This window comes from Capsicum annuum, unplaced genomic scaffold, assembly GCF_002878395.1.
Source record: "Capsicum annuum cultivar UCD-10X-F1 unplaced genomic scaffold, UCD10Xv1.1 ctg4748, whole genome shotgun sequence".
Classification (NCBI taxonomy): domain Eukaryota; kingdom Viridiplantae; phylum Streptophyta; class Magnoliopsida; order Solanales; family Solanaceae; genus Capsicum; species Capsicum annuum.
This window is the reverse complement of record NW_025855126.1, coordinates 1,769,742-1,778,439: the sequence shown is the minus strand read 5'-3', so window position 1 is coordinate 1,778,439 and position 8,698 is coordinate 1,769,742. Positions and strand designations below refer to the sequence as shown.

Genomic DNA, 8,698 nt, shown 5'->3' with positions numbered 1-8,698 from the left:
TCTAATCCTGTCTTTCCTAGTACACACACATCCACCTAAGCATTCTCATTTCCGCCACCGTCATTTTCTGGATGTGGGCCTTCTTAACAGGCCAACATTCCGCCCCATACAATAACACCGGTCTAACCATCACTCTGTAGAACCTACCTTTAAGTTTTTTGGAGGTACCTTTTTGTCACACAAGATTTCAGAAGCGAGCCTCCATTTCATCCACCCTACCCCAATCCGATGAGTAACATCTTTGTCAATCTCTCCATTCTCCTAAATTATAGACCTTAGATACTTAAAACTATCTCTCTTACATGTTCAGAACAACTCGTGAAAAGATTGTGCAAGAGGTTCAAGTAGAAGACAGGAGGGACAAAAGACATGACTAGATTCAAATTACATGCCATATTCGATGATTTAAAACAAGCCAAGCGATAGGTAAAAATAGCGGGGGCATATAACCCATTCTTTAATTACTTTAAGTCCTCGGAACCGTTTGTCATAGTTGCTGCCTCTTCTTGCTTTAATGTAATTAGCTATCTTGTGTCAGTAGAAGCAACCACATTTTTTAGAATGTTTTAAGCTGCTCTAGAACTCACAATTTAGTGTAATTCACGCAAAACAAAAGTCAGCCGACAAAGACAAGCATTGTCGACACTTGATTTTGTGTTTGTGTTGTACTAAAGCAAGTATAGACTTGGATGGACACAAATTTTGTATATTCTTTGTAATATTTGTGCACGTTTAACTTCAACTTGTTACTGAGAAGTTCAAGAGAGTTCCAACTTCCAGTTAGTCATGCTCATCTATCAACATACTTATAAATATTATAGGATATGACGATGCCATGCCATGCCAGAACGGTATAAAAGTGTAACACTGGTAAGGATCAGAAAGACGAGGGTAAAAATTTTAATGAAACAAGCCCACTCAGTATAATTTTTGGTTGTGCTTCGACAAACTCAATGTCACAACCATCACATAAATTGCTAGAAATATTCCTGGAGCTATCAACTAAAGCACTTATTACAAAAAATATAGCATAAGGAAATCGCCCCCAGACAGTTGAGTTCAATCCTTTGGGCATCCTATTAAGGGAGGGAGGGATGTTGCCAAGTTGGGGGTTATACACATAATGCTTCTATGTTGTATATACTTAAAAAAATAGTCTATATGTAAAACAACACTAGTGTTCACATTTTCCTATGTTATTTTTAATATCCCATTACCTGACTAGTTTTAATCCATAACTATATGGCAACCACTGGTCGATCAAAAAAGAATATGGCAAGTACTTGGATTTCAAATGATATTTAGAACATTGCAGAAAGAACATGAAATCTCTAAGAGCTCAAAACATGCCAGACTGACTGATAAACATGAAGATGTTCCATTCTTTTAGTTGAAGGAAATAAAGGGGATCAAACCACAGAAGGTGATGGGATACACACTGTTGCAGTTACTTCATGCTTCTGGAGGTAAACCTCAACGGACGATGGATGAATGGCTCCTGGAGTTCCTGTGAGTGGCTCCAAGTGGCCGTATGAGGTTAGGATTTAGAAATGGAGAGCCACCAGCTGCTTGACCATACATATTGGGCATTGGAGGACCACCCATGCTATTGAACCCACTAGGAAGAGCTGGTACAGGATTTTGAAGCGGAGGATCACCCATCCTCATTTCCTAATGAACAATTGCAACAACAAATGTCTACATTTAGATTCTCATTGGTTAGGGAAATTTTACAAGCAACACAAATGTCCGGAAAAAATCACAATTAGAAATATATTAACTGCAAAATATCTTAAACCTACCTAGTAATATTGTATACAAAGCACAAAACTTCCCTATTTCAAAATAAGTATGAAGTAAGGAAGCTTTATGATGAAGATGACTGATTCTTGCAACATGTTATATAAAGTTACTAACACGAGATGAATGTATGGCGCACAGTAAATCGACCTGGAAAGTCAAATCTAAGAAAATGCAATGAATGATTGGAAATAATCAAATCTAAGAAAATACAATGAATGATATGGAAGTAACATACATGTTGATTTCTTGCTACAGGTATAGCTGCAAGCTTGGGTTGCTGAGGTGGAATTCTAATTCGACCATCCATGTTACTGTTGTAATAATAATCATTTCCTCCTCTTCCAAGTGGGTTTTCCTCAAAACCCTTTGATCCAACTGGGGGTGTGTCCATCTCGTGACCATGTGTCATACTTGAGCCCATCTGATCGGGAAAACGTGGACCAAGAGGCTTTTGACCTGAATCATTTGTATTTTGCTGCCATTGACCCAAAGATGATGGTTGCTGAAAATTTACAGAAGAATCGCCAAACTGCAAAGCTTGAGTAGGCTGAGCAGATATCTGATGAGGCCTGATAACAGAACCAGTCCCTACAGGCAGATTCTGAGAAGATGATGCACCAGTTTGCTGAAATTGCTGGGGCGAAAACCCAACTTGTTTTCCTTGGGGAAAATCAACATCTTCCTTTTGCTGAAATCCCACTTTATGCTCTTGTTGATGGGAAAACTATTGATTCTGCGGAATCTGCTGATTTTGCTACTATGGAATTTGCTGTCCTAGTGGAGGGAAATTTTGTGGATACGCAACATGTTGTGCCTGGTGATGAGAAAATTGATAACCATGTGGCTGTCCCATTTGTACACTTGGGAATGCTTTTTCTTGGGAGCCAAGTTGATGTGGCATTATTTGTTGCATTGATGATTGAGAAACATGTGGCCCTGGTTGATTAGGAATTTGTCCCATTTGAGATGGCATCTGATGACCAGGTTGCTGGATCATTTGAGACCGAAGTTGCGGCATAAAGGATGCCTGTTGCATGGCAGGACCAGCTGATCCTTATTGCTGCCCTATTGAAACACCTTGCGATCCATGTGGTTGTGTTACATGTGGATGTTGCGACATGTGTGTCATTTGTTGGCCTTGTTGAGCAACGGCCTGCTGGATTTGTTGGCCTTGACTATCGGTTTGTTGCACTGTGTTAGCTCCTGGTATTGGAGCCAACTTAGGTGTAGAAGCTTCAGGAGGTGGACCCAGAGGCAGTGGAGGAGGTAAAGCCGATGGCTTCTCATACTGGGTAACATTAGTTTTTGGATTCTAGTAGTACAACAACCCAGCATTACCATCAACTAAGCCCTTCCAAGGTTGAGGTAAAGTTGGATCATCAGGTGTATAACGAGGTCCTAAGGAACCCGTAGCTGTCTCAGGAGTTCCCATACTTAAGATACCTAAGGAAATCCATGAAAAGGGTCATATATGAATTGACTAAACACAATGAGAAGCAAAGGGTATTGTAGTACAGACTAAATGTGAATATGCTAAGCATACTACCATCAAGTAAATCAGATAAGAATTGAAGAGACATTCCCAATGAAAACAATCAAGAGTCCTAACCAGATTACTATTCCTTGGGCATAAAAGGGCCAAATGACAGTTTATTTTATTTTGTTTTTTGGGTTTTCCATCCGGTGTCTGGTGTCCGCATTGGAGCCTCGACTAATCTAAATTGCGTGTTGCAGGGCCCATTAAGGTGGCAGCGCTCCCAACAGAGTTTTCTCCATACCCAGGGTCAAACCCTCGACCTTTGGTCAAATGACAGTTTATGTCTATCGAGTTGATGTAAAGACTTAGCTTAAGGAGATATCTGTAGCATTCTCAACCCCATATCAGCTTTGAATAGTGAACTTGTAATATTGACACCTTTAAATAGGAAACCAGTATCCATGAATCTATTTCATTGCTGAAGGATTGGTCAATCAATTCTACAAACCTTCCCTTGTTTCTTCTCCAACAACTCAAAAATCAAAATCAAAAACAAAATAGCAAACGGTGCAAACTCATAATCAGACACACCAAAGAAAAATTGTTAAATTTTTTTGGAAGAATTCCTTAAAAGATGTTCAAGCTAAACAGACCGTGCAAACTTTAACATGAAAGAGAGAGAAACAAATTAAAATAGATTTGGTGTATTTAGACAGTGGCGCTGAAAATTACATAGAAAATGTGTCAAAAGTAATAAATATTAATAGGTGGGAACCCATAACTAAACCAAGGGATAGCTTAGTGATAGAAAAGGAGCCTTGGGAACCCACAAGTTTGAAATTATGGATCCACCTCTATATTTAGATACTCAAAACCTAAAACATATCCAAAAAGCACCACTTCAAGCCAAAACAAAACATTGAATCAGCTACCCGAACTAGAAAATTCCAACTAGTTCATGCATGCATGTAGGACTCTTACTTCATCGCGCAACCAAAAGAAAAAAAAAACAGAAAAAGAAACAAGCAGAAAGTAGCTGAAAACAACAAAATTGATGAGCAGGAATCAAACCTCAAATGAGAAACCGTAGCGTAAAGCGACGAGCTCCATTTTGTGTGAAAAAGTGCGGACGGAAGAGAAGAGGATTGGACGCTTAATTTGAAGTTTAGGGCTCAGGTCATTCAACAAGAGCACTGCCTACTTGTTAGACCATTTTTTTTTTTACTAATTAAGTGTACGCCACTAGCGCGCATACGGTTAGCAAAAAAAGTTTCTCAAACAATCAATTTTTTCTTTAATTTAACATGCACTCTCAATATTTTATAAAATTATTTTCTGAATAAAGTCATATTTACATGTACTATATACGAAAGAGCAAAACTATTAGAAAGTAACATTTAACATTAGAATAAATTTTGTATTTATTTAAATGATATATAGCTTGAATCAAACAAAAAATAATCATTGGAGCCTATTATTAAAAAATAATAACGATAGATCAGATCTCATAGTTTATTCACACAATTGAAATAATTACATGTAACTAAATTTTAAAAGAAAATTCATATGTAATTAGAATGACTAACCAATTTCTCGTAACAGGATGTAATGATCAAAAGTATCTACTCAATATTGTAGATAAGTAAATTTCAATTTTATTAATTTTATATGAGTCATTACAAACAAATATTATAAAAAGCCTCTCAATCAGCAATTATATATCAAGAATACATGATAATTTATTATTTTAAACTTCAAGAAGAAACTAAAATAACAAAAGAAAACTTCTCAATTAGCAATTGTTTATAAAAAATACATGATAATTTATTTTTATAAACATAAAAAAACATACTACAATTTAGAAAATTTACCTCAATCACAAACAAATTTATCTCATCAATCATAGATACTATTAATATTTTAAAAAAATAAAATAAGAAAGTCTCAATTCACAATTGTCCAGACAAAATACATGATAATTTTATTATTGTAAATTTCAAAAACATTCTAAAATTTTAGAAAACTTCCTTCAAATTGCAAGAAAATTTATCTCTTTAATTATAGATACTATCAAGATTGTAAAGTGAAGAACATAATAAATTTTAGAAAACTTACCTCAAAGCACAAACGAATTCGTTTACTCAATCATAAGATATAGCAAAATTTCACAAAAGCAAAAATTTTGATTAGCAATTGTCTATCAAGAATACATGATAATTTATTTATTATAAACTTTAAGAACATTCTAAATTTAGAAAACTTACCTCAACTTTTCGATTAACAATTGTATCTCAAGAATACATTATAATTTATTTATTTTCAACTTCAATAACAGACTAAAATTTTAGAAAATTACCTCAAATCACAAGCAAATTTATCTCTCCAATCATAGATATGTCAAGATCGTAAACATAAAAAACATACTAAAATTTTAGAAAATTTATCTCAAATCACAAGTAAATTTTTTAAAAGAGCCTAAAAGAGAGGTTTGACCACTTAAAGATGGTCATCCTCCCAAAATCACGGTATGAATGGATGCATCTGAGATTTCAAGACTATAAGTCTGTTCATGAGTATAACTCTTCCATGTTCAGAATTTCTTCTCAATTGAAACTATGTGGAGAGACGGTCAATGATAATGATATGATGGAAAAAACGCACTCCACTTTTCATGCCTCGAATGTGCTATTATAGCAGCAATATTGAGAAAGAGATTTCAAGAAGTATACTGAATGAGTTCTCATCTTGTCGTGGCCAAACAAAATAATGATTTGTTGATGAAAAATCACGAGAACAAACCAACTGGATCTGCATCATTCCCTGAGGTGAATGATGTGCACGTTCACCATGCTAGGCGTCGAAAAGATCGCGAATCATACGTACCTCGCACGTGTAATTTTTGATTATTTAAAATTAGACAATTTGATCTATTACAAAGGTTTTTAATGAAGTGCAAAAAGTTCAAAATATATATTTTACTGTAAGCACATACTTTACCATTAGAAGTTTCAAGTGGTTAATAAATTTAATATATTGTAGATGTAGATGTAGATTTATAGACTTTTTAAATCTTCTTAAAATCAAATTTAGTTTATTTAGAACTCTTAAACTAATTAAAAAAATATTAGTTGTCATTAATTATGATGATTTCTCAGAGGAAAGGTTTTACCATACATATATTTAATTAATTTTCAGCTATTAACTATTAAAAAATAGTGAAAAGATGGTTTTGTCTTCACACTTTTAATATCTGTTGGTTGTAAGTGAGTTTTAGCTTTATAAATAATGGGTAGATTCATATATGCCCAATCACTTGTTAGTACAATTGGAATGATAACAATGCTTAGAAGGCATCTCTTTAGCTTTATCCACATCTTGAAACTCCTACAAAAAATAGCACATTCACTTTTCTCTTTTACAATTTCAACAATTAGCATCGAAACATTTGTCGTAGGTACAGTCCCAACAAGATTAGAAAGTGAAAGGAAATCCTACTGATTAGGATTTTTAGGGACATTTAAAAATATACAATTAATTTCTTTTCATATATTATAAGAATCCTTAATTTATTTTCATATATTTTTTAAAAAATTTAATCTAATTAAATAATAAATTGAGAGAATAATTGAAAAGAAAAAAGTAACGACTCCTAAATTTTGTATTCCAACATCCCAAGAGCATCTGTGATTGTATTGTGGAGAAAAGTTGAAACCCAAAATATCAAATAGTAAACAAAGCAATTGAAAAGAAGATCAGAAATGAAATTTGCTTGCATGATTGAAAATTTGCTCAATCAATATTAGTAAACCGTTTAAGCTGCATGCAAACAAAAGGTTTGAGTAAATTCACCAATTTACATGCATTACCAACAAAAATTATTGGTTCAAAAGTAAAATTTTAGAAACTTCGACAGTGTCTCTATTGTGTGATATTATTAAAGGCATTCACCTGCTCTATATGAATGAATTCTCATGTTTAACTTTAAGAACTTAACCCAAATAAAAATGACTAATAAGCTTTAGTATCATCTTTTCTATCTAACAACTAATTAGATTTATCTAAGGATGCGATATACTACGAAATCACTATTTAGAAATACCAAATAAAAATACATAACTCATACATATTTAGAAATCACTATAAAATTTGTATCGAGATATGAATACACACAATTATTTTCTAGCTATCTTTATTTTTCTTCAATGTATGACACATAACAAACAAAACTTATACAAATAAAACTTATGATGCTAATATCAAAATACGATATGAATCAGAATCAAAATAAGAAAACAAAAACCTAAAATCAGAAGAAGCATTATATTTGTACCTAGAAGAAGTCGTGTATAATAGGAGAAAGGCAAACTTTATTTTATGACTATTTTTACATAAAAAGTTTCCCTTGCCTTAAAAGATAATATAATTTGTGAATATTTTTTCATAAATTACTGCCTTTGAAGCATAATAAAGTATTGTGTGATCATTTCTTCCTATAAAGTTCTCCTTATATTAACATATATAATTCATGAATATTTTTCCATAAAAGTTACTTCCTTATTACCATAATAAATTGTATGATTTTTTAAATTAATTTCAAAATCTTAAATTAAGGAGAATTATAAATGACAATAATTAGAGGGAAAAGGTGAAAAGACAACTTTATCTATTGCATAGATTTTTAATGAAGGGCAAAAAGTTCAAATCACTTTTATCTATCTATCTATCTATATATATATATATATATATATATATATATATATATATATATATATATATATAAAATACTAAAAGCATCAGAAGAAGTCAAGTGGCAGACTATTCAGAATCCATGTGGCAGTTTTAAAACAAAATTAAAAAAATATTGTAATAAAATTTTTGAATTGAAAGATTAAGTATTTCAAAGATTTTCATTATCTTAAAAATAGAAACTCATAATTAAAGAGTTCTAATATATATTTACTATTTCAAACTCATCTTTTTTAAAATTTAAATAGTATAAAATATACTTAAATATAATTTATTTACATGCTTGGAAAAGATAAAAATATTATTAAAATAATAATAATTAGCTATAGTAATGTTAGCAATAGTAGTAATAGTACGTACATAGCAGGTAGAAGTAGGAAATGATTGTAATGCTCCAATAGGGTAATCTTGTTTCTAACTCTCTCCTTCATGAGTACAGATTGCTTTTAGGAAAGCTGGGATCAATAATAATTCAACACTGCTATAGGAAGGAAAAATTGGTTGCTAATGCCTTAGCCAAACATGAAAGGAAGGAAGATCTTAGATTTTGTATCTCCTCCCCTTTTGTAGCCCGAAATGTTTGGACGGATGTAGTTGAAACTACCCATCTAAGAAAGATCCCATTACTTTCTCGTGGGCATAGCCCAAGTTCTTTTGCTATCGAACCGGACT

General features: G+C 32.7%; 1 pseudogene; it reads right to left on the bottom strand.

Moving 5' to 3' along the window:
- Positions 1–1,409: 1,409 nt before the first annotated feature.
- Positions 1,410–3,236, bottom strand: LOC107855228 (annotated as a pseudogene).
- Positions 3,237–8,698: the final 5,462 nt, after the last annotated feature.